General features: G+C 39.1%; 1 long non-coding RNA gene across 2 annotated transcripts in view; it reads left to right on the top strand.

The window, feature by feature from the left end:
* LOC136107394 (uncharacterized) overlaps nt 1-27,340 on the top strand; it is a 326,635-nt gene that overhangs the window by 62,949 nt on the left and 236,346 nt on the right. For both annotated transcript variants that reach the window (XR_011741319.1, XR_011741315.1), the window contains exon 2: nt 1,934-2,000. This is a non-coding gene — a long non-coding RNA (uncharacterized lncRNA). The remainder of the gene's footprint in view (nt 1-1,933; nt 2,001-27,340) is intronic.

Genomic DNA, 27,340 nt, shown 5'->3' with positions numbered 1-27,340 from the left:
TTTGCGAAGTCTCAGCTAAAGCCAAGTCAATGAAATCACCAATTGCTGACCCAAATGCTGCCAAATATGGTGCTTTGGTCCCACTCTGGAGTGTGATATAGCAAATACTCCAATGTTTTTGAGCACTGTGTGGCATTTACAGATGCCTTTTCGACTTTCACATCTGCTAAAATCTGGACTAAACACATTTCAGCAAGGCCAAAGTGTATAATACAAACAGACCTTGTGGAATTCCTTAGGTGTGTTTGTTTTTAAATTGCATCAGGTGCATTTGGCCCACATTATGTATTTCTGCTGTGTTTAGAAGGAAGCATGGGTATGAATTTGGCTGTGAACACAATATCCCTCTTTATAGTTTCTTCTTCCCCCTCTCTGTTTTTCAGCTCATTGTAGGTGTTGTGGTTGATGTGATCCAAAATATCATTAGGGATATCATGGATATGTATGCATGCCTTGTGTGGTGTCCAAGTCTCTAACACAGCTGATTACCGGGTGGCCCTGACCATATTGAAGTCGGCCCAGTTTTGAGCATGGATTGTACAAGGTGCCCGTAGACGTCTTTTTTGGCATAAGTTATTTTAAGATTCTGTGATTGTGTTTGGCTTCCTTGTGCACCCTGTTCAGCCAGCAAGATCTTGTCAAGGCAGGCTGGTTTGTCCATAAAAGGGTGATGGCCTTGGGGCGTGTTGATCCACCCAAGTTACCTCTTGGCAGAAGGAGCACAGCCTCTGGTTCCCATTTTGCCTGCTTTTATAGCTGCTTCTGGGTCTGGTGTGGGGTTCTGCCATGATGTAGAGGATTGCTCTTCTGGTAGGTACTCATTGCTGCTGTGGTTGAGTGGTTGGCTCAGTAAAAATGACAACCAGATGCTTTGAAGAGCTTGCTGCATGTGCTGGCATGTTAGGCAGGCATAATAACAATGTAGGTCTTGCTACACTGCCTTGTGGCATGCCTGGTTGTGAACTCCAGCCATTACTGGCAGGGGTGATCTTCCGAATTGAAGGAGAAAACTGAGAGAATGAGCTGAGATACAGACAGTATCCACGTTAGTGTGTTTTGTATACAGCTGTTCACATGCTGAGCACACTGAAGGACTGATTTAAAGACAGCTGTATAGCACTCATCGGTGCTCTGATGTCTGAACCCGAAGACTAAACTGCTGTGTCAAGGAGAACCCCCAAGACAGGGGTAGAAAACATCGTGGTTTGAAGTAGGCTGGTGCTCAGTTATTAATCCTGGCTGAGGAGCTGCCTGTGCTGCCTTGCGCTGACCTTCTGCAGCCTTAGCCATGATTGTGACTGATTTGAAGTATTTTCTGCTTGCAGCGTTGGAAAATAAGTCCTTTTATAAACCAGGATTTTTGTGATAGTTTCTAATGAAAAGGCCTCATGTACAGGCACATATCCTTGCTCAAATGCAGAAAACCCTGGCAGCTGAGACCCTTCCATGGTCAGAAGGAAAAGAATGTTCTTGGCAGTAGTAGAAAGAGAGGTCTAAAACACCTTTGCTTTGTGTTTTGTTTTTCCTATTTGGGATTTTTTTTTTTTTTAGTAAACCTGATGATGCTAAATGCTTGTAATAAACAAGAAAGTCTTGGCAATCCAGTACCTAACTGTGCTCACTGTAATGCAATTGAACTAATCAAATCTAAAATCTAGTGCTTGAAGCTTGAGCATGCAAAACCTTCTAGGTTAAAGGGGATGTATGGATGGGATAGAGGTTTTGGTCAAGAAGGGCTAATTTCCTAACCAAAACCTCATTGTACTTGCAAATGAATAATGATTTGACTAATTATTGCTATATTGGGGAAGAAAAACAGCTGTTCACATAATGTATTTTTTTCTTCTGCTCTCCTCCGGCAATGTTTTGGCATCTGGCAAAGATGAAAGTATCCATCATTAAACACTCACCCAGTTTGGTTTAATTTTTCTAGGTTTCTCAGAAGAGAGCCAGAAATCAAACCTGGAACCTGTTGCTGCTAATCAGATCATGACAGAAAGGTAAGAAATGATCTCTTCCCTAGAGTTTGTGCTTTGTCCCTTCTACTGCTCACTGCTGCTCAGAGTCTTATTTCCGAAACTTTGCCTGTCATCTCATAGACACACTCTTGTGGAATTTGAAAATCCATCCATAATTTTTTTTTGTGAAAGCAAAAAGATTCAACCAGCTTTTGTGACTGGCAGAAGCTGGAGGAAGTTCTCCATGTAAAAGGCAAGTTGTCATTGATGTATTCAGTTATGGCTGCATGGGAGAGTTGGGGTAAGACCAGCAGGGTCGTTTATGTGAGAAGATGGGACGTTCAAACGCTTTTTTGTACAACTTGATTGGGAGCATTGAAACTGTGATTGGGTTCTGGGATAGGTGTCAGGTGTCCTGTTTTATACCGCATGTTCTACCACAGTGAGTTGTAACAGGATGAGTGAAAATGGACAGACAACCCCAGATCCAGATTTCCCAGCTCTGTCACTGTTTCCATTGTTATTTTACTTTTTTTTTTTTCTTTTGCTTATTAGCACAAGTATTCCTGAGGACAATCCACATTTGCTATTTATGTTCATAAACCTATTCCTATTTGTTCCAGCAATCTCAGCCAAGAACATCCCAGAATTGACATTTTTAAAATCGTTTTGTTTATGGGAAATTTTACATATTGGATTTTCCAAACACTCAACTAGGGAGTGATCACTGCAAACATCTGAGAATACTTTAGCTCTTCTAATTTTCTCATGATGTCGTACTAATATCCAAAGAGGGAACAACTGCTTGTTTTATAAACCAGTCTGCCAGATTTTTTCAGCAGTTGTTACAGACCCAGATTTTCTAGGGCAGACATTTGTATCTTCAATACATTTTGTTTTGCTCCTCCCTAGCTAAAGCTAATATTTTCTCTTCATGGCATGTGTCAGGACCAGCTTTTTCAAGCACATAAGGTTTATTCTTTGGAGGTTTTAAATGGAACACAAGCTTAATGCAAGTCTTCTGCTTAGGAGTGAATTTTGCCCTACTTCAGTCTCTCTTTAAGTAGATGTAAATTGGTTGCCGAACTTGGAATTCAACTTTGTCTTTTAGTTCTGGTTAAAGTAAATGCTACTGAATTTTAAAAGTTCAAATGTTCATCAGAATGCATACAGCACTGCCATTGGGATCATACCTAAAGTATTTGTAGGTAGGCAGTATTAATATACAATTTGCAAAGCAATAAACCATATCCCAAGTGAAAAGGAAACACTGTGAAGCTAAAAGGCAAGTAATAAGTATTGATGAACAGGGACTCTAGAAAATCACAATCAGAAAAACTGGTAAATCCCAAGGTTTTAGTTGTTTTGCTCTTAGTTATTAACTTATGCGCAGAGTTTTGCTGTTTTCTGCGGGTGCCCTGGGGGAAAGATCTTCGTCACTTCAGATGAAAAAGACAGTTTTCAAAATGTTACCAACATGTTCTGCCCTGTTCACTCAGACTTATTAAAAAAAAAAAAAGACATTATTGGCCAACAATAGAGGCAATAAAGAGGAGGCTTCTGTCAATTATTATTGGCAATTATCAGTAATAATGATTTGCTAGATGCTGCATGAAAATAACAAAACCAAGCTATTAATTTCTTTATTACTTCATGGTATGCTGATACTGACCCCTTGGAATGTATAGGAAAACGGCCAGGCTTTCTGGGACTACCGCTTTAGAGCAAGTCTTTCAAACTGCATTATGTCTGGCAAGCACTCCAGTCCAGGAAGGCACAGAAGTTTTAAATGTATGAAAGTACCTGGAGACTTAAAATTAAGCACAGGTAAAAGTGCTTCCTGGAACTTTGACTGGGGGACTCGTTTTGATCAATGAATGAATCTATGGCTCTTAGCAGAGACACTCTGGTGCAAGAATGATGTCGGTGTGTTCAATCATGATGCCTCTGCTGAAGCAGTGATTGCGGGCTGACCTGCCAAGGCAAAGGTGATGGAGCCTTTGCTCAGAGAAACCGGTGTTCTGATGTTACAACACTGAAGTTGCTAGGGTATAGAAATGCTAAATGATTGCAACCTGCCCTCGGAACAATACTGCGATGGCTGTCAGGGAACCATCCTGAAAGAAAAATTTTACAGGGGATTGAGTTCCAAAAATGACCAAACAATCAAAATTTAAGACCACTATCTAACAGGATAAATAATATAAAACATCCAAGCTGAATAGAAATAATTACAGTGACATCACTGGAAAATAAAAAAATTAGTTGATGAAGAAAGTTTGTAAAAATACAAACAGCAATTAAGGCAAGAGGCCTATAGGCTGAGGAATTGTCTTTGAAACACTGAGAATTACGTGTGTTTCTTGCAGAGGAAGTTTAAATTTTCACAGTAGTTTAATGAGCAGATTTAAATTTACATGTAATAGGAATTTTTCAAAACTATTTTTAGTAGTGGAAGTGGCTTAGAAAATGCAGTATCTGTGTACAATTAAACCAGGAAAATGTTGATCAGTTTGTTCTGACTCCTATACTTTATTAACTGGAAATACCTATAGACTTAGCCACTAAAGGTGTGGTAGCCCTACGGGCTGAATTTGTACTGAGGAAGGGCAGAAGTTAGGGAGAGATGTGTAATTCCAAAATCATGTCATCACTTGACATCCCAGAATATTACAAGAAAGCAAGAATCTCCTCAGTACTTCAGCACCTCATAACATTGAGGTGAGGACTAGATGGGACAGCAATGAGTCGGGATTAAGAAGGATATAGCATCCTATACCTCTAGTTCTAGTGCTCCACCCAGGGGGATTGATGGACTGAGAACATCGTGGTTTTAATGGAAAGCACAGAATTTGGAGGTGTTTGCTTCTTTCAGTCTAAAAGTTGGAATTTTGAGGAGAGGGCTTGGTACACCTACCAAAGCCACTGCCCACTTCATGTTCCTCTGGGTCAGTGCATGCATTAGCAGGTCTGTTTTGTAGGTTGAGCTCAGGTGCTTGTGGATGTGCTGAGTCTTACCACGTGGTACTTAAATACAAATGGTACTGTTTGTTCTGCAAACATTTATACATGGGAGCAGTCCCACTGAGCACTACGAGTATATATAATATGTACCATGAGAGAGATGGCCTGTGTTATGCGGCCCATGCTGTGAGCTGAGCACCCAGCAAAATATGGCTCAGAAACTGGCTCCTGTTACTCTGAGCCCAATGCAATTGCTTGCCGAACCATAGCATTAGCTCTGTATTGAAAAGAATTACCTTGGTACAGCCAAAAAATAAATATTTGGCTTCCTAAGCACAGTTACTTTATTTAATAATAATAAAAATGGTGTGGGCTGAGTATAAGACAGCATGAAGAAAATCCAGTATTCACACACTAGAAACAAAAGTATGCCAGGGTTTTGAATAATAAGAAACTCCTCAAAAATATTTCCACCTTATTGGCATCTCCAAGTCAAGAAAAGAACACTAATTTTAAGGCAGTGAATCAGCCACAGCATTTGCTGGAAGAACTAGCAATATGCATGAAGTAGGGAACATGCTACAAGGGCAGCCAAGCCTGCCTCCTGTGGATAGTTAATCTGTGGCTACAAAATTTTATTGTTCTTTGTATTAGTCTTAAATGACTTGTACATATGTCCATTGTTGTCAGCTTAGAAAGCACAGTTGTGAAACGTTGGTTCCAAATGCTTAAACATTTTGTCATATGAAAAAAAAACCTGAAAGCAGCCCAGTTTCTTTAGCGGTTGCATTAAGCCCTAGATGGCTAGGTTAGAAAGAAATCTTGCAAAGCACTATTCACAGGGAAGCTGTAGGAAAAAATATTTTTAAAACTGTTTAACTCCTGCTCTTCTGAGTGTTGTTTGGGAAGATGAAGTTACCTTCTGTCTGCTTACAACAATATGATCTGTACATTGATATTATTGCAGGTGCTAAAAATAGGTGGATAATCAGTCATTGACTTATATAAGCAACTACAGCCTCCTTTCAGCAAAGTAAAGGTTTGAGTTCTTTTAAATTGGGTGTTATGTCTAGTAAGGATTTCTCTGCTAATGCAGAATCTGGCTGGACAATAAGCCTTATTAATAGGAAGGTCTGTTGGAGAGAATGGGGCGCAGAATCGATATAGTTCATGGTGTAGGTGACTTCTCTTTGTATTGGTTCCCCCACAGCTGATTTTGTTTTTTCTTCTGTGGAGGTATGTGCTTTGTACTGGCTTTTCTTCTCGGGACCAGACTATGAGAAGCCCCTTCAGGAGAAAACACTACTTGAGTTAAGATATTGCAGAGAATTGTGGGGGATCTTCATTTTTGATTTGGGGGTGTTATTTTCCTTTTCAAGCTTGAAAAGGAGAATTCCTCCCTCCCACCCCCTGTGCCCCACTGAGTCTGTCTGAGGGGCCTGAGGGGCCATGGAGGACGCATTGGCTAAGAAGTGATCAGGGTTTCTGAATTGCCTGGCTTCTGCTCCAGGTGAAGCCGAGAGCATCAGAGATGTAGTCTGCAGCATCTGATTGTCTCCCATGGAGTCTCCACAGCACCAGAGCTTGCAGAAGCAGTGGTGAAGACCAGCTAGCCTGGGGCCAGGGAGTGAAAAGAGCTCTAGTTTGCCGCTGACCAGTGCTGGCCTTTGCTTACCCCTGATTTCATCTGCTTCCATCCTGCAGACCACGTGGAGTGCCCTCACCTTGCATTGCCACCAGCTGGGCCACAAAAGATGATGCACAGTTCTTCACATGCAGAATGAGCTTTGTGTGCACGCTCTTTACATGCTCTCTAATTTTGTGGCTCGTCTGCATGTCTGTAGCTGGTCAAATACAAAACACCTGGTTAAATGAGCTGGGTGGCATCAGGCTGTTGTGTGTGCCTGGCTGGCTGGCTGTAAGGTCCTGGTCTAAGGGCTCCTACAGCTGCCGGTGTGTGGTTTTAGGTGATGCCTGCCAGGTATGATCTCCTGCCACAGCTGCAAGCCCTTTCTAATCTTGTAGCAGTTTTAAGGAACAGTTAGTAGTTTGGCTTCTTTAGACCAGCTAAAAGGTCTTTGTCCTAGGAGGGGCAAACAGTTGCAGCCCTAGTTAGACTTTTTTCCCATTTTTGAGTGGTTTGCAGGACTCCAGATACGGAAAACTCCTAAATTGCGGTGCTCAATGAACTGGTGAGTGATAGACATTGCTTGCTTTTCACAGGATTTGTTGTGTTTCTTTACACAATATTAGGATAGCAGATCATTAAATATTTTCCATTAACAGGCCATGTGGGGGATTATTTTGGAAAGGCAAAGAGACTGCATTTTTCCTTTTCACTTCGGTTCCTGCCTTGTTTGGAAGCAGCAGGAAGATAATTGCATTTAAAAAAAGACTGGTGATACCGTTCAAAAGGACTCTAATGTTGCTGTACATATGGTGTTTCATCCCATGTCTTAAAGTTTTATTACTAGAAGGTCTTAGGGAATAGTCACTTGTTCTCAGGTTTGTAAACTTATGTATAGTTAAAAGGCAAAACTGAGGCAGAAATAACGCTGATCACCTCAAAACAATTAGTGGAAGGGAAAAAGGCATGGTGGATATGGGTTTTGATTTTGAATCTGGAATATAGACCATCTTCCTAAGCTGTTTAAGGGGGGGAAAGGCTTGAGTTGTTGTTTAAAATATTCATCTGATTCTCTAACTTTGTAATAGTGTTGTGTTGTAGTATAATTTAAACTGTCGTATTAGTAAATATGTGCAGATAGAAAGGGTTGGTAGCTGCAGTGGCATAGTCATCTTGGTTGTTGTGAGAGATGAGGACTAACTCACAGTTTCAAGCAATGACAGAAAATACCTCCAAAAATGTGAATTTCAAACTTTGTAAATGGCACACTGAACCAGTATTGCTTACAGGCTTGTCGTGATGAGCTCTGTTTCACTTCCAAATAGCAAATAGCTTTGCATGGTAATCAGTCTTTGGCCAGTTTTGTCTTTTCCTCTGTGTGCCTACAGCCCTCGGTGCTATGAGTTTGAGCTGTTTCATGTGCCACATGGTGTGCAATAATGCAGGAGGCCTCCGCCTCTCTAAACTAAACCTGAATCTTTATTAAGAGTGCAGGGGTTCTGCACCTGTAGATTGCGCTCAAGCCATGTGCGAGCAGAGCAGCTTAACTGGGGTCCAAACTCCAAAAAATGAAAAATCGTGTTCTTTCTTCCAAACTCAGTGGGAGGGCGGTGCAGAAACTGCCTTCGTGTAAATATTTAAATGAGGATGCACATGCTAGAACGAATCAGTTAATAAATGAATAATTTTTAAAATTAGTTGTATGTGTATACATGTACGTATACGCACAAACATATATGTTTAAGCAGTTGTAGGAAGTTGTAGGGGAAGATATAATTTCCTATATTGAGATTTTTTGCATTTAATTCCAGAGAGTCTCATCCTGTCACTGTTAGAGGTATATTGCTGAGCAAGATCAGTAACTGACCTGGCACTTCCCGTTTATCTCTTTACCTGTGTTACAGAGAGACTGAGGATTTAGGGGAATGAAAAACAATTGCCACGTGCTGCATGTGTTTTCTCTCTTTAAACTACAAACAGTTGAGCAACTTCACTCTGTTTTGCTTTGCAATTTATTGACACGGATTCCTAATGTCACGCTGCTTTTAAAGAAGATCTTTTGGCTTAACAAAATCTGGATAATTGCTGTGATATTTTTGATTAAAGGAACTGTTTGTCTTACTTAAAAGTGATGACATTTTTTGTAATTACGTTGTCTTTATTAATGCACACGTGATGGTTTGTAACATTGATTCTATCTTCCAGAAAACAAGCTGATTAAAAGAGTAGAATAGCTGGGAATGTAAGGACAAAACAACGAATTTAGAGATGGAGAGTCAGCTGATATGATTTAGCTCACACTATTCACTTAGGGAATAAAAATGAATATTTGAAAAATATATTAAAAACCTAAAGCCTCATCATTTTGCTGCTGCTTTTGGCATATTTACCAAGGGACACAACTGTGTGTTAGGGAAGAAAATGGTTTCTGGTTTGAGGTTGTATTAAACAATTCTTTGGTCGGTTTAAAACTTACTCTGAAAACTGCACTTTCAAACTTGCCGTGTATGTATATGCAAATGTGGGGGCAAATCTACCAACATGCTTTCTGATATTGTTCCTATTTGGAGTTTTGGTATTAGTGTGTGTATCTGCAACTGTAAATAATGGAAGCTCATAGTTCTACCTATGGGTGAATGCTGAGTTGGTAATTTTCCCCCCCCCCCTTTTTTTTTTCTAAGAAAAAAGTATGCTGTTTTCATTACTAAATGTGGATCTTTTCACGTGGAAACAATTGTGTGCAGAAAATTGCTGGAGCAATTTTGGAGGCCAGTTTTAATTTAAAAATTTGGCCATGCACAGTGTGCCCTTGTTTCTGCCTAGAAATGTATTTTCACAGTCAAGTAATATAAATTATTTAAAAATGGAGTTTTATAAGGGAAATCCTGATACAATCTTAGCTACTTGCATAGTAATTTTACAAACAGACCCTCCCATGCATTTACACTGACTTTTCATGTCTTTTGCTTTTTCCCCAGCTGCAACTGGCACTTCTTGATGGTTACTCTTTTTGCCATTGACTGTTCGTGCATTGACAAGAAAATTCTCTGTTGTTTCCTTTTTACAACAGGTTTTCTTGGGAATTAAACACCAAACTAGTTATGTTGATGAGGGAATATTTGAATCATTTGGTCAGAACTGATACAGTTACTTTCCAGTTTTAGGACTTTATTAATTTAAAATTTCTTCTTTCACATTTAATGCTTTTTCTTGTCTAAATGGTGTTTCTGGCACATTCATCAATTTTTATGATACACTGTAAATTGTTCCTGAGTTTTTTGTGTTGATTTAAGCAATTTACCTGTTAACAAAGTTGTAATACAAGAATACAATAATTTTCTGCTGCATGTCATAAAGTTTTCAAGTAATAACAACTTTCTGTCAAAGATTCTGTGACATCCTAGAAAACAGTTGAAGTAGATACTTTACTGCCATAGATTATGGTGTTGCAGGAGGTTTTCAGTGAACTCAAACCCCTAATTAAGCATGGAAAGAAGCTTAGTATCCTTTAGAATTATTGAATCGTAAAGTAGAAATCAACTAAATTATTTCTTAAAGTGATAAAAATCCTGATCATGATTTCAAATATGTATTTCCTTCTTGGTTGCACAGATTCTTAGTGCTTCATTCCTTACTAACTGCATGGTTAACCTTCACATATGCACAGGCAAATTCAATTTTGCTGTAGTAATTAGTATGCCTTTTGAGAGGAGGGGGGGGAACTAGCATGCATAGCAAGGTTTGGTATTGTCATATATTATGCATGTATTGCAAAGAGGAGATCACAGATGTATAATAAATAGACCCATTAGCAGTATAGATGTTTTGCATTATTTTTGTAAAGTTCTCTAATTCAAATGCAGAAAGAATCAAAGGACAAAATGTTAGGAAGTTCAGATAATACAACCTGAAATCAGAAGTGAAGGAAAAGTAGTTTGATTAATGTTTTTAGGAACTGTTCAGAAATTGCATAACCTATAAAACTCATTGTCACAAGATTTTGCAGAAAGCAAGAGACAGAATAGAAATAGAATTAGACATTAAGTCAGTCAGTAAATGGAGCTAAGAAACAAGTAACCCTGCTGAGGTTCTGTGGAAATAATTGTTTGTACATATTTATGTATAAGACTACATGTTCCTGTCAAAGTAGAAGTAACGTAAGACTTTGGCTAGAAAATGCAGTTTCTATCTGGTGAGGTGTAAAAGAATTTTCCTTGTATGCAAGTTTTTCTGTAAAGCACGAGGTTTTCATCCACATAGCCAGCGGTGGCCCCACGTGGCAGTGGACGGACAACCACTTACCTGACACATAGGAACAAGTTCTAATTCGCTGACTTCAAATTTGCCAGAGTACGACGTGCTGGCACCAGGAGAGTTACATTCCTATGGTTCAGGTGAAATAGTGGGATTTTAGGGGCAGAAGTGTGTTCCTGGGTCACCTGCAATTGTTCTTACACCTTTGCTCACTACTTGACAGTGGTTATTGAAGATAATTAACTCTGGTAATAATTACCACCCTGACTGAAGCTGTTGTGTCTCCCCACTATTGTTCTTCAGGGTTTGGAAATAACTCAAGTCACATGCTGGGTTCCAAATCAATAGTATGAGTCATTTTATGGTTATTTGTGCCTTAAGAAAGCTATGGGTAAAGAACTCATTAAGAATCACTTACATTTACATGGCCTTGTCTCTCCTTGACCTGAAAGCTCGATATAGCAAGATGATTGAAGTTCTTGATTAGGGTAGCAAGATGCCTTCATCCAGTGGTGACTCTTCAGAATACAGTCTGTGCAAGAAAGAGAAATGCTGTGTAAAAAAAAAAAAAGCCTGATGAATCATGATGTATTTGTTCATGTTTCAACATTATCTTCCTTTCTGGGAATACAGTTGTGATGAATAATTTTTAACATCAGAGGATGCAATCAATGAGGGTTTTGACTGACTAAGGATTTCTAGGTTTTCCCTATGAAAAAGCCAGTTGATATTCATTAGAGCTTAAAAAAGAAAAATTCAATACAACCTTTTTTTCACGTGGAAATCAAAAAGTTAAGCTGAAAGATGTTCATAGAAACATGCCTATGCTGCTGAAATCTTTACATAAAAAACTAAAAGTGAATTGTCTGCTTTCTAATTTCACTTCAGGAATGTTGAATGAATCATTTTATGTTTACTGATGTATATTTAATATATATATGATATAAAGAGTACTTCATGTTTTAGTATTGTGGAAGTTAATATGTTGATTTTAGATTCAGAGGAAAGTATATATGGTTTTATGGTGATCCTTTGCCACAGGATATTCCTTGTGTTTATTTAGAGGGAAGAAAAAAAAGGAAAGGCAATCCTAAATTCCTGAAATAATTCAGATTCTAGTTTTCATCAGCTCTGTGACAGTGACAGCTGTATGAAAAGCTGCTTTTTACATTTAGAATATACATTGGAGGGGTATTATCTCAATTTTTATGACAAAGTAACAAAGTAGTGCGACTTTTCTACTTATTTCCCCTGACGATAGTGTAGTTCTGATCACAGTGTGATCTGCTCTTAAAAGCTGTGTAGTTCTTTCAAATACTGAGCCAAAGGGATGAAGAACCTGTTCATTCAGACCCTTGTTGCTGCATGTTGGTTATTCAAACAGGTAGACTTGAGGTTTTTGCTTTATCAGTGTCTACCGTTTTCTCAGAGTAAGCTGTCTAAAAAAAGTGCTCTTGTAACTGTCCCTTTTTGTTCAGAAATTAGGAGAGCCAGGCAAGCTGCTGTCTGCGTGGGCCAGAGTGATCATTATGCTGTGCTCTCATCTTCCTGCTTTGCTTGCATGTAACACCCACCCATTTTCCTTTTCCATCTCTCCTCTCACATCTCCATATGCTTCTCAGTTGAAAAACACTTCTCGGTTAATCTATGAAATGTGTACACTGCTCTCTCCTTCAAAGAAATTCCTTAAAGCCCAAGCATATTTCAATTATAGTGATTCCATACTTCTATTTCTCTGTATCGTGAGTTATAGAGATAATTGTTTTAAGAAATGATGCAGCAGTGAAAAAGGCGATGCAACCTTCAGATGCATGAGGAGTGGGATTTTGAGAGGAAATGCTAGTGCTATTATAGAGGCCGTGGTGCAGCCTCAGAAATCTTGTGTCCTGTTGGTCAGCCAAGGACAGGAGTGTTCAGTAAAACCAGAACAGATGTAGAGAAGGGTCGTAAGGATTGTGAAGGCAATGGAAAAGCCTGTTTAATGAGAAGAAGCAAAAGGATTTTGCATGTTCTAGCATAGCAAAATAAAAGCTGAGGGCTTATGGTTTCTGTCTAGGATATATAATGGGTGGAGACATGCAGGAAAGTACCTGAACTAACTGACAACACAGAAGAAAATCTTGAATAGATTTTAAATGATTTTTTTTTTCTCCCCACTCTGAGACCAGACAGGATCTTAAGGAAAATACAGGGGGACAAAAGTTCTGTACACTTTCGTGGAAGCTTTGTGAAATGCTGGGAAACCAGAACATGCGCTCTAGGAAATCCTTTCCTATGAACCCTGCAGCACTGTAAGTTTTCTCCATTAATAATTTAAGTCTTTTACTTTATATCTCACACATCTGCCGTAAAACATTTAGCCTCATGCTCAGACGTTCCTTGTCTTCCGCATGCTTCCAGTGTGATATTAGGTAGGTCACCATGTCCTTCTGTTTTCCATGTGTCCAATGTGGATATTAGTATTCGTTACCTCAAAGGAAGGATAGATATAGTAATGGCTGTGTTGGCAGAGACAAGTAAATATTTTATCACAGGCAAAGAATCTTTTTGCATTCATACAATTTCTCTGTTAGATAGTACCTTTTTTCTTTCTTTCTTTTTTTTTTTTTTTTTTGTCAGAAGGCCTATATAAAGCAGGCAAGAATAATAACAACAAAATGTTTGGTTAATTCACTTACAGATACTTGCGTATCTGCGTTTCCCAGTTTTTATGATATAGAATGTAAAATTATTCAGAGCTTGTTCTGGGCTCCCCAGTTGTCAGACTGACGTGGGCACGCTGTGGGTTGAGCAAAGGGCCATGGAGATGATTGAGGCATTGGAGGGGCGGCTGAGGAGGGTCAGCCTGGAGAAGAGAGGGCTCGGGGCACCTTATCAATGTGTGTGCAGGTATCTGATGGGGCAGGAAAGAAGGCGGAGGCAGCTCGTCGTAGTGCTGCCCAGTGATGGGACAAGAGGCAACGGGTACGAATTCAAATATAAGAAATTCTATTCAACCAAAAGAAAAAAAAACAAACACAACCTTTTTCACCTGAGGCTGGTTGAACGCTGGAACAGGTTGCACGGGGAAGTTTGTGGAGCTTCTATCCTTGGAGATATTGAAAGCTGGTTCTGGGCACCCTACTCCTGCAAACCCTGCTTGAGTGGGTGACACGGGCGAAAGAAAACAAAACTTCATCTTGTAAAGTTTCTGGAACAAGTGAATATTTCTATATTTCATACATACTGTTAAATTAAATACAGAAGGGCAGAAACCTGAGATTCCATAATTTTTAGTAGCTCTCTCCTACCTAAGTACAGAGCAGCTCAAATAAGGTGTGAATGGTGAATTTTATACCCTGGTGTCACTTGGACTTCTGCTGTTGACTTCTGTGCAGTCAGGATTTCAGTGTGAATGATTCAAAGGGGAGAGATGTTGCTGTTCTTGGAGCTGCTGTTTTCTTTTCATTCTGGATCAACACTGGTTTACTTAAAAGGATAAGCTTAATTCTGTACACCCTAGAAGTATATAAGTTGCTTCACCAAATGAAAGCCTTGATGTTCTAAATCCTAAAGGAATATTTTAAATGTATGTTTTTGATCCAGCAATGTAATTTTCTGCAAAATAGTAGGAACATAGACAAAGAAAGTGAAGAGGGACAATGGTTCCTTGAGGAAGCCTTTCATCTTGGTATTTGCTTGTGAGGGAAACATTCACCTGCATCTGAGAGATGAACTGTGCTGAGGTGCACTGGAATAGCTCCAGTCCCAGTTTATAAATCCAGAGACATTTTCCTTCAAAAACCTTCTAAACATCTTGTTAAGGCAAGATTCTCCTTTTATTTTAATCAGATGAACTATCTAAAAAAGAGCAACACCAAGATCGGTCCCAGAGGGACTCCTGCCTGGACAGAGCTTTTTGTTCCATGATGAGAGACAGAATCAGAGCTGTCTGAATAATAAGAACCAGATTCCTCAAGTCATTTATGGGGGTGAGACTCAAATTTGATTTATTGCTTATTGTAGGATCTGATTATCTGTTGTTGTGAATTTTGATGTGGCCACTGGTATACGTCAAAATGTTGTGAAAGTTTAATAAAACTTTGAATGTGAAGTCCATTTACATTATTTATTGTTCTACTCCACTTCTGTTTAAAAAGTAATAATAATGTGCTATCCAGTCAGACAGCTGAAAGTGTATTCAGTAACTAACCAAATGCCATCAATGGCAAAATGTGAAAATGGACTACAAAACAATGCTTTCCAGAAATACTTTTAGACTAATTTTAATTGGTCAGATAAGATCTGTAAATTATAAACACAGTTACAGAAATTAAAAGCTGCTTAGGAAATGTTTGTGAGAGATCGCACTCAGTTTGGATTCGACCTTCCAAGAAGTTTTATGTAGCTAACTCTCATTAACCTACATTAGCTAGTTACATCTCTTATTAAATAAAGCAAAAAAAACCCAGCCATATGTACTGACCTTGATACTTTTTAATGCCAACCACAAGAGGGTTTATTCAGACCCAGTTGTCAGTACTTGTAAAATGGCAGTGCTTTGTAAGGCACTACGAAGGAATGACAAATGCTTGTAATGTAAAGTTAAGATGTATGTGGCGTCAAACTGTACAGTAGCTCCAAACTGTTGTTGGTTGGTCTACCAATACCCACTGCTCTGTGTGCTGCATTTCCATCTCTGGAAGGTAACTTCATTATTTTTGTGACAACAATTGAAGAGCGTTTTTGTGACCTCATCCGCCTTCACTCCTTCAGAAGTGATTTAACTGCCATGGTTATTCAGTCTGAGTCACACTCCTGTTGCCGCCTCCAGTGCATTCTAAACTTGCAATAGTAAAAATGATAATGCTTTAAAATGCAGTGTATTTTTTTACCATCAAAATGTAGCAGCATGATTTCCCCTCTACATCCTTGCTTAGGCTGCTGCCATACAGGGGAAGGTTAACAACCAGAATATCAAGATTACATCTCAGACTGTGTAAGTACACTGAATTATGGAAAAGACGAGGAAAGAGATCAACAGAGTTGCAGATGTAAATATTATATAATTTGTGGAGGATTTTGTGGAGTGAATACTTCTCATGGAGTAAAGTCTATCTTCCATCTCTGGGCTTTTGAGGGGCTCTGGCAATGCCCATACTTTCTTCTGTCTGCATGTTCTTATTTTTTATATTAGGAAGAAAGGACTTACAAGAACAAAAGGCCTCACTAAAGAACAGACAATGTGATGGCAAGTGAATGCAAAGTAATGTGCACTTGAGGGATGAAAATAGTCTATCGGTATACTTTGTACTCTGATAAATTAAGTGTCAACTCAGGCAAGGGAATCTACTATCACGTTAGACATCTCAGTGTCGACTTCTCCTCAATGGAGAAGCTGCAGATAAAAAAGTGAAAAGAACGGTGAAGTCGCTAGAGGAATAGGTGACAAATAAGAGTAATGCTGTGGGCAGTCCTGTCTTGATTGCTATTGCAGGTACTTACCGCTGGCTCCCAAAATTACGAAACCAAAAGGGATGTTGGAAAAGTTGGGGAAACAAAATTTTGAGCAAGGACTGGAGCCAGATGGAACAGGTTGGCTGGTTTGCCTTGGGAAGAAGGGATGGCCACATATTCAGAGTTAGGAGGGCTTGGCAGCTCTGAGGTAACTGGGTGCTACAGAACTCATATCAACTGTTAGGAGGAAAATGCTATGGTTTTAAAGGCTCTACCGTTTTACACCCCTTGGATTCACCACTCTTAGATTTAAGAGTCAGCTTTCTTATTTTAACTAGTTTACAAGGAGACAATAAATATATTTGTCCAGCAGAGTTGCTTTTTTCTCCACTAAGCTTGCTGTTCTAGAATGTTGAATGCATGGAAAAAAAAAGTTTATTGGAAATTATTGTATTTGAAAAAGGTCTTAGCTATTCCCCAGAAAGAAGTGAAGCGAACACAGGGTCAATTTACAACCTGACCTGAAAACACAAAGTTGATAATCGGCCATCATTGCTTATTGTATCTATGATCTGATTTGTTGAAATGCTCAATAAATCCACTATTAGGACAAAAAGTGCTTACATGCATTTTTTTCTTTAAAAAAAAATTAAACAACAAAATAAAGGATTGATTGACAAGACATCAATAAAGCTTTGAGCATACACTGCTGACCTTTTTTTCTTTGCACTGCAATCTGTGTTTATTAGAATTCAGCTCCTATAAATAGGTTTCTGTGGATAAAAAACCAAGCAGCTTCTTAGGCGTTTTGTTCAATAAACTTCTGTGAGAATTTAAGGACTTAATACATAGCTTTCAATTTCATTCATTCTGTCTTCCCTTCTTAAAAATAAGATATAAGTGGGGATGAAATAGGTTTAGCTGATACAGTGTTTTTTCTAAAGCTGTGTTCTTAAAACTCACCTTTCCTTTTTAATGTCTGCTACAGCAGTTTATTTGGAACAGACAGGATATATATCATCTCACGCCTGGTACTGTAGGCTATTTCTTCTCTTTAAATAAAAGCATATTATAAATCTGTGCTGCACTTGAGTGTTGTAAGCACTCAGGTTAGTGACTTCAAAAGTAGAGCTGGAATGAGGCTTTGGCAGGCACTAAAGAATACTGACCAAGTCCTTGGACCCTATTTTCTATTTGATCTTCCCAAGAAGAAAATCTCTTCAGAGCCTTTCAAAACAGTAAAGGTGGCACAGCAGTGATGTCAAGTCTTTTAATTTTATTGCAAGCCTAGTGATATTCCTGTATTTAGGGGTTTTGTTCTTAAAGCCCTTTCTTTTAGAGTCCTGTGAGAATGTCTTTCATTTTGTGTTGCTGAAGTAAATATGTAGTTGATGTTGCTCTAAGTAAAAAGTGAAATAGAAACCCTAAGTTGAAAGGTTCAAAACTTGTAGCCTGGTGAGAAAAACGTCTGTAAGGAAGCTCAGAATTTCCTTGTCTCCTCAACGTGTGTTTTACTGAGTGGAATCTTCCAGGGCTGGCAGGTAAAGGATACTTCTGTCCTGGTGCCAAACTAACTGTGTCTTTTTCCTGACCGGTTGAGCCTAGAGTTTTCATCTTGGCTAGTGCTCCCTAAAAATCAATTGTTTTTCTCCACCATTATTTATTAACCTCTTCTAACATAGTGATTCTGGCTCAAGCATCTTTCCCTTGGCTAATGATACTAACCTCTGATTAATTTAGGCTATTTCCTACCCTTCTCTCTCTGTGATATCGTGTTCCTGTGTTGTGTGGGGTGGGTTTTTTTTTGCGTGCATGGGGTTTTTTTTGTGGATTTTTTTTTTTTTTTTGGTGGGTTTTTGTTTGTTGGTTTTGGTTTTGAGTTTATTATTAGTTTGGGTTCTTTTTCAGAATGCCTCTCTTTCCATCGTGTTTGACAGGAAGGTCCTTTCACTGAGTACTGACTGCCTTAGGGGTTCACAGAGTATGAAACAGGAAAAATTTGCTGGTATTTCTTGTAAGAAAACCCATGAAGACCATCTGCAGTACACCTCATATCCCAGAGTCCTCAAGCTTGTAGGTACCTGACTGGGCACCTGGGATCTTGCCATGTGCTGCCTTTGAAAATCAGAGGGCATTTTCTTCTTTTAGATCACTGAGTAGGAGCTGGATCAGTTATTTGTATCAATCTAAGTATTTTTAAATATTGATGGTAATTGGTTCTCTCCCTCCATCTCCTCTTATCCAAGTAGAGGTAAAAATACTGTAATAAACCATCTTTGGAAGGGGCTTGTAGTTGTTGGGTGGGATGGACTGTGTACGGAGGAGATATTATCTTAGTTCATGTCTGCTTTTATTAAATCTGGCAGCTACTGGGACAAAAACAGTGAACATGGTTATTCCTCTCAGCTTTGACTCTGTCATGGTTAGGGTAAGGTTGCATATAAAGCAGATAGTATGACTCTTATAAGCCAAAAACTAAGAAGGTATATAACACTCTGCAAAGAAAATTATGCAAAGCAGAGGGCCTAATTTTATTAGCTGAAGGACTCTGCAAGATTTCTTGTTAACAGGAAGATGATGGTACAAAATGAGACCATATCAGATATTCTGTACATTTATAATATGTGCTCTATACTACATATCATTCCAATTTCTACACAATGTATCTAAAAGATGGCCACATTCCAGTCAAATTTTATCTATTAAATATAACACTTTAAAGAGACATGCAAGCATTACCTTCAGATACAAAAGGACTATATAGAAATTTAATTCTGCTTATTCAGTAATAATTTATCTTGCAAGCTCTGATCATTAGGATTATTATTAATTACCATGCCATTCATCTGCACTGACAAAAAAAACCCCAAACTTTTATATAACAAAACACATTAAAAATATTGGATTAATGATTTAGCTCTGCCAGACTTTAGAGTAAAATAAAATGTCTAATCAAAATCTGAGCACATACAAGGTGATAATTTACCTACTTTCCTTGCACATTGTTTGAATAGTTTGTATTATGGATGTGAAATTGCCCTCAAGGAGGTTAGTTAAAGTAATAAAGGCTTCCCTTAGCCTCAGGAGCCACTCCCTTTGTGATATGACCTTTCTGTGACTTCTCAGCTCAAGTCATTATGAAGAGAGACAAATGCTTATTTTAAGTCTTTTCGAAAGCTTCTCAGGCATTAGGCTTTATGGCAAGGTCCTTTTTTTTCCTCTTGTTCTAAACTAGTTGCAATTGGGAGTGGTGGGGGAGAAGAAATAATCACAATTGGAGACCTTGGGCCATGTTTTCTGTGCCATATTTTGGGGGTTTTTAGTTAGTTTTGATTTTTTTAAAATCTGGAATGAGGCAATGTGTGCTGGGATTTCACCTCACCTTAGGCTGCTGGTCAGTGTTGGGCTGAACTCACCTCAGCGGGAGCCTGTTGGTGTTTCTGAACAGCCGGGCATTCCCGCACAGGCAGTTTTCAGTCATTCGTGCGGGAAAAGCGCCAAAACGGGCTGTGCCGCCTGCCGCCATCTCCTGCGCTCAGCACGCCCTGTGCCCTGCCAGGGCAGCGACAGCCAAATCGCGACTCCCATCTTGAACAGACCCTTTGAGTCCTGTTTATTTAAATCAGGCTGAATGTCAAGCTCGTGTTTCACATCTTCCAAGCATGGCTTTCAAAGGAACAAAACGTGGCTGTTGGGTTGTGGCTGTTGAAGAGCGAGGTGTTCCCGCCGCGCTGAGGGGCGGCTGAGGGGCAGCTGGCAGTGAATAACGCTCAGGTTGGCGTTACAGGTGTTTGGCTGGCGGTAAGAGAACCCTCAGGTGGAGCAGCCCCTGGCTCTGGGCTCACCATTGCCATCCCAAAGGACTCTGGAGAAGCAAAGTGACAGATTCTTCCCTGAGAACCAGGAAGGGTCGGGGATGATCCTTCCCGAAGCGCTGATGTTTAGCTGAGGGACTATCTTCTGCACGGTCAGCAAACGTGGTGGGTTGATAACCTTTTTTGATGAGGTATAGATTTCTTATGTTTAATTAAACATTTAACAAGACAAACCAGTTGCCATAAACCTCCAGGGCTCCTTAGCAACACTACAGAAGACATATTTTGTACCCACCTGGAGCTGGGTAGGTCACTCTGCCTGATAACCTTTGGGAGGACTGTCTGTGGAAACTCAAAGATTGTTGAAGCAAAATTGGAAAGATAAGAATAAATGCTTTAAAGCATTTCTAAATATACTAATTTCTAGCCTCATTCCAGTTTTGTAGTAGCTGATGATTTTTCTGAGTCTGTGTGTTCAGAATTACTCACCAGACAATTTCTGCAAACTTGCTTGGTTGCAGATGGTTTAGGAGAAATATCCTATGAGTGGAAGTGGTGGGGCAATGCTGGAGGGATGTGGCAGGTCACCTGCCTGGTGCCGCCCAGCTTTGTGTTTGGGTAAGCACAGCACTTGTACTCAGGTTTTCAGGAGACGTACAGCTGCTGAGATTGATTATTTTAAAAGTTATCCTCTCTCAGGTTTGGTCAAAATTCATTGCTCGCAGGAAACAGTGAATTGAGAAAGCACCTTTCCTAGGATGTTTGTTAAAAATAAAAACAAAGTGCAGACAAACCATTTTTTTCACCTAAGCAAATATTTATAAGAAATTGTGTGTGTAGATGTGTACTTTGCTTGCCCTGCAGGATTTGCCAAGGTGCATTTGGGAGCATTTTTCCTGTTCAGCTGTAATCTTAATGTGAAGTATAGAACCAAGTATACCATTTCCATTTCAAAAGATCACTTAATATATTTTCTGCAGATTTTCTAATTTGTTTAATTAAACTTAGCGCTCCATTCCACTTCATTAGATCTATTTAATTTTCATGAGTCTATGTAGTTTTTCAAGTACATAATTAAAAGAATAGTTTTATAAAATCAGTACTTTTTGTACATTGACATGCTCAAGAACAGGAGCTATGTTTTCCTGTTGATTAGCATGTGGTGATAAAAGCTTTAGCATGAAGTAATAAGAAGGAAATAATATAGTCCTCTTTAATAAGTCCACCCTGAAGCTGGCCATCAGGTATTTGAATGTCAGATCTGTATGCCTTAGCAAAACTTTGCAGGAGAAGTTAATATAGCAATAACCTTGATACTTACTTTTTGCAGACAGAAAGGAGGGTTCTTGGTGAAGAGAAGTGATATGTGGGGTGCAACTAGGAGTTCAGTTTTGGGTACCATACGGATGTGGGTTTCATTAAGCCATTTTTTGCAACTGAAATAACTGAGATGTAGGAAAAGCAACTTGCATGTGGCCAGTTGATAAACTAGAAGCAGAACTGGTAAAATTCCCAGCAGTTTTCTTTGTCGTGCTTACTCTGAGAGGAGACAAGACTCTGATGGTTCTCATGTTGTCTAGTGGCTATGACCTGTGGCTGTCTGGAGAAAGAGGTAATGTTTTAGAGATTGTTTTTTGTGTAGGATGAGCATTAATTCCATTTGCATTTTCTTCTGGTAGGCCAATGCTATGACTGAAGGAAAGGTCTCGGTCATTGTCTTAATAAAATAAAAAGTGCTGTGCGGATATATACTATATAGTTTCAGTCTGTAGCTACTTGAAAAATGAGCGTCAAATGCAGATGGAAAAGATGAGGAAACAGTGGCTTATCCCACAAGAGCTGCCTATAACTGCCTTATGCTCAAAACCCTGCAGGATTCGTATAATGAAATCTAATGTACAGTACAGCAGCAAGGTGAGTCTTGGTAATTTAGTTCACGGAACTCACACTAACTTCTTTGGTCTTTGGAGCTGATTTTCAATATATACTTTTACTAAAAATGGTTTTATCAGCTGAAATTTTGTGTTCCAGAAGACACAATATTGAGTAGAGAGTAAATCAATCACCAGTGTATTTGGAATATTTGTATGCATGTGTGCTAAGTATCTTTGTGATGGTAGACAGCTGTCTCCCAAACTACTTCTTCCAAAATCTCTACTGATTGTGCACCATGTGCCACACTGCACTGTGGCCACAGTATATGTCGCAGTGTATGTTGCAGTATACACCATATATGTTGCCATAACAAACTCAAGAAATTTATTAGGAGGCTGAAGCCCATAAATCCTCTTTCACAAAAGGAAGATGAGTGGGATTCATTGCATAGTTGGGATCCACCTGAGCGTTTAGATGTCGTTTTAATTCTATGCAGCTGCAGAACAAAACCAAAGTAAATGAGTTCTTATCTGCTATAGATAGATGTTAGCAAAGCTTTTTCAATGCATAAACATTGTGCCTTTAGCATAGTGTTTTAAATCCCTTTATTTGTCTTTTATCCTGAAAAGATTGTGGAAACTTGAGCTGTATGGGGCAGTTCAGCTCCCATGGATGCAATTAAGCAAAGATTTAATTAAATTAGATTACTTTCAATTTATTTTCATACATCTTATTTAGAATATCAAGACCTATACATGGCTCAGTCTGAAGGCAGTTGAAGCAAATGGGACACTTTGGGCCTCTGGTCAAGCTCTGTAAGAGGTTTTTTTCCTGTAAAAGCAGGGATCAGAGCATTTTCATGACACTGGAAAACTCACTAGGATTGGTACATCTGGTTATAAAACTTTTAACCAAATCTTCTGTTTTCTCAAATATCACCTTTAAGGATATTGACAAAGGCTGGCAAGGCTTAAGGATTAGTTATTCACCCGTTTTCTTTTTGGTCTTTCTTAATGCATCCTTTAATTTCTATGGAAAATGCTGTTACCTGTTCATAGGGAATTTCTCTCTGTTAGGCCAGGCCTTACCGCAGTACTAGGTGTGCTGGTAGCACTTACCTGTTTGGTTGACCTGAATCTTGGCACCCACGTCATTTGCTTTGCAGCTGGCATACAGTGATCAGACAGATAGAACATAAGCGTGCTTGTTTGGAAAGGGGAACAAAGCACAAAAGGAAGAAAGACTTGACGATAATCAGTTTAAATGTGCATCTGTTTAACATAAAAACTGTTCGACATGTGCAGGGAAACCAAACAGATCCAACTTACAGATGTATGGGTTCATCCAGCCTGCTGTATGTGGTGGGACCTGGGCCTCAGCTTGTTCTGACATCAGCCATTGACAAGCCCTGTTGGTCTGCAGAGAAGGGGACCATCGCTGTTCCCTTATTTTGGCTTGTTTTTCTTTAAAACTTGTTGTTGAACTAAACTGATGGAGTAGGTATTCCAGGAACCAGCATAACCCACCATCTTCATAAGCTACCGCAGAGCTGCTCTGTTTCTCTTGCAGTCCTGTGATGGGAACTTGGTCCCTGGTTGCCTCTGCAGAGGAGGACTATGCTCTTTGGACTGCACTCGGAAAAGATCAGCGTGTTAAATATTTCAAGCTTAAATAGGAATTAGCAATGTTGTTCTGTCTGAAAGTGATTCATTTTGAGAGCTCCTCTGACAACCGCTGTTAAAAGTCTTTGTATTACATTTGCCATATTGCAGTCTCTGTTTCCATTCCATGTTTGAATGGCAGTTTGTTCCGCAGGCTCGGTGTAGGGGAATTATGATGGTATTCAATTAGCCAGATAACCTCTGAAGATTTGCTAATGTACATATAAAACCGAAATCTGCTCTTAAAACTTCTCTGATATGCACATTCTTTTCAAGTGCTAAATAATGGTTATGTAATGTACAAAAGGCAGTCTCTGGGGTGGCGTTCCAGGGATAAGTTTTGTCACTTGTGTACCCCAAGTGTGCTCTTTATTGATGGGTCAGAGATCTGGGACCTGACAAAACGTAAAGCATTGTCTTTTGTGAGAAGGTCTTGCATATAAAGCGGGGTATGTGAAACTGGTCAACCAAGGGTTGTTTAGGGCCATTTGATTTTAAATTCCAAATAGGGTAAATAATATATGCCCAAATATTATTCCTTGATTTCTCTTTTTCCTTGTAATGGAATTAGAAAACATCTATGCCTGTATCACAGTATGTTTGGGATTGGAAATATATATATATGGCTCCGTTAGAGCTAGGTACTCCATATACATAATGAACTGTGCTTTCAGGATGTGTGACTTTCGTTGTAGATAAAAGGAACTGACAAAGAAATAAAAGAACAAAATTAAAACTCCAGGAGAGAGAATAGAGCATGCGAGGCTCCTTTGTTAACAACAGACATCTACCAATGTGCAGACAAGCTATGAAGGGAGCTTGTTTTATCCTTAGGAGTGTTATGTGGAAAATAGTCCTATACGTATTAAGTCATGTATACTCCAAACTGGAGAACCACTTGTAGCAAAGTTTCCATCACATTTGACATAAAACAGTCTCACCAGTTTACTCATGCTACAGTTTCTTGCTTTTGATCATGTATGTGTTTTGTAGTTGGTTTGTTTCGGGTTTTTGTGTGTGTTTTGTTTTTTTAATGAAAATTACATTACAGTTCATCTCTTCTGTGTCTAATATGAACTGCTGATAAGAAGATTGTATGTGGAATCTTAACAGGTTGTAAATTCTGCCAGTTTCTGGGACTGGACTTTTTTATCTTGAGCTTTGTAAAACTAAAGCACTGGAAGGCCAGAAAAACAAAAGAAAAGTGTAGTCTACAACTAATAGGTATTATATGTTTCAAGCAAATTAGAACAAATTACTCACTAGAAGAGAGCCTAATAAATTGCAGTATGTGTGAAACATTCTGAACAAAATAATCATAATATGCAACTGTAGAAATGACAAATGTGGTGTATCACTTAAATATTGCATTGCTGAGCAAGGGTTTGCTAGTGTTTTAATAGTATTTCTATTGCTATTTAAGTGCTCAGAGAGGTGACACATTGTACTATGAGTGACGGAAACTGAGAAGCTGTTGGAGTGAACAGATGAATGAGGGCAGGTAAAACATATGCTGCAAAATTCCAGGTTTATTCCGACAGTTTAAATGGACCTTGAAGTTGGGAAACACGCACAGAAGCAACAAGGAAACCCCCTCAAAGGATTTTTAATGTGTTATGGAGCACTATAGCAGTAAAGCCAAGAAATTTTCTCACTTTTCAAATGTTTGCAGCAAGTCTTTATAGTCACTCGCTGACTTGGCTACTGTGTGAAGAATAACACTAAAGGAAACTGATGGAGAACGTCCTGGTGCAGGAAAGAATGGCTTGGGAGGCTCTAAGTGACCAGAGACCGATAACTCATTACCAATAGAGGAGGATTTGCAGTAAGATAAAACTTCAACCAGTTTCTCCAACACTCTGGAAAGTAAAAGAGAGTTTGGTTTTTGTTACAGAGGGACTGTAAGCCCAGAAACTCAGGGTGGAACATAAATGGTTTGTCTTTTTACTAGATGCTATAATTTCAATAGATGATGCATTTGTCACTGCACCACATTCAATTCTATCAGTGTTTTAATGGGAACTACTTAGGTATTGAAGTTAACATCATGAGTTTGAAAAGTGTCAGTATTTTCTGTCTCAACATCTTGTATACGTTTTCAAGGAACATGAAAGGAACATTTGGGTGCTGCTGGCTTCTTGCTCATCTTAGCTTGCCTGTGCTAAACCATAATGGGGAGCATCATGCTCCTTCAGCACTGCTTAGTGGGTCAGGACAGGCAGATTTCTGGGTCTCTTTAAAACTTTATCCTCTATGTTATTCCACCAGTGCAACAGAGTCAGTGGATTGATCCCAAGCATGTAAGACAATCTTTGTTTAAAGAAGAGGAGAGTTATATTTCAGCATTTTTCTGACAATTATAGTAATCAAGCTAAATTATCCATAAACCAGAAAAAAGTATCAATTTTACTTTTGAAGGAAAGTTTTTTATTAAAAGATAGTTTTGTTTGGTATTTTATGCCTGGGATATAACCACTTCAGCCACCCAGAAACCAGACTGTGGTTTGTTTTTTCTCTATTATTGCTTGGCAAAATTATTGAGGAAAAAGATCAGGATCTGAAGCAATTCCAAAAGATGTTTTCTTGCCCTGAGTCAGTAATTCTGTCTTCATGAATTTGTGCTGTCTTGCGGATCGTCACCCTGGTTATATATCTCCTTTAACCACGAAAAGCCTTTTAAAATGGGGAATAAGCTCAAGTTGTAGACCTGGCATTCAGTCTGGGTTAGCAGTGAGGTGTAGGATGCTGTTGCTGAAGGGTGGGCAGGCAGCACTCGCTGCCCAGGGCTTGTTTCTGCAGAACTTCTGCCAGGATGAGCTCCTGACTCCTTCCTCAGGTGTGCTCCTGTTGCCGCAGTTGCATCGTCTCAGGGCAATTACGTGCTTGTTCCCGTGCATTTGTATCCAGCAACCCACGCACCATGCAGAAGCTATAGATTTTAGTGCTAGAGTTAGGTTATGGTTGGACTCTGATCCTGAGGGTCTCTTCTGACCAAAATGATTCTATGATTTCAAGTTATTTTAATATTGTGAAATTTATTTGCCGCTTTTTTTGTTTGTTTTGGTGCCTGGCTTGTGAGACTTGTGCTCCATACCTGTATTCCCCAAGGTCAATCATTGTGAGGAAGTCACCAAGTATCTCTTAACAACACTTTGCATTTTTGCAGCGTCTTTAATAGCTTGGCTACTAAACTTCTGTTAAAAGTTAAAGTATTTGTACACCCGTAATGGACTATAATCTTGAAGACGTGTTCCTTCTGCATACTTTGAGGCAAGTCAGAGGTTCAAAACTGATCTTTCAAACAGAAAAATCAACTGGTTGAACTCTTCCAATTTTTTTTTGCTGAAATTTGCTATTTTGACATTTGAATTCATTGCCCGTGCAAATAACAGGTTGGAGTTATTTTCTCCAAGTATAATTTCAATGGCAGGATTTATTTCAAGGATTACATTGTATTCTTTTCACTTCCGAAGTATAAAAGACCATTCCACTGAAATCCGAAAAATAAACCTGAAGCAGTGTAAATTGTTTTTGTAACATCTATCTTCAGCACTGAATGAGAGAAATCTGGAATAATTCCTGCATTGAAAATTAAGACATCAGGGTTCCTCCCTGGCTCCGCTGTTGTGTTTTGTTTGAGGAAATGGTATCATCTGTCCCAGCTTCAGTCTGTAAAACTGAGAAATGTGCACAAGTGTTGGGAGACACTTTAAAGTTTTTTGAGATTCATTAGAGAAAAGTACAAAACAA

This window comes from Patagioenas fasciata, chromosome 13 (genome assembly GCF_037038585.1).
Source record: "Patagioenas fasciata isolate bPatFas1 chromosome 13, bPatFas1.hap1, whole genome shotgun sequence".
NCBI classification, from domain to species: domain Eukaryota; kingdom Metazoa; phylum Chordata; class Aves; order Columbiformes; family Columbidae; genus Patagioenas; species Patagioenas fasciata.
This window is presented reverse-complemented; position numbering and strand designations above follow the sequence as displayed.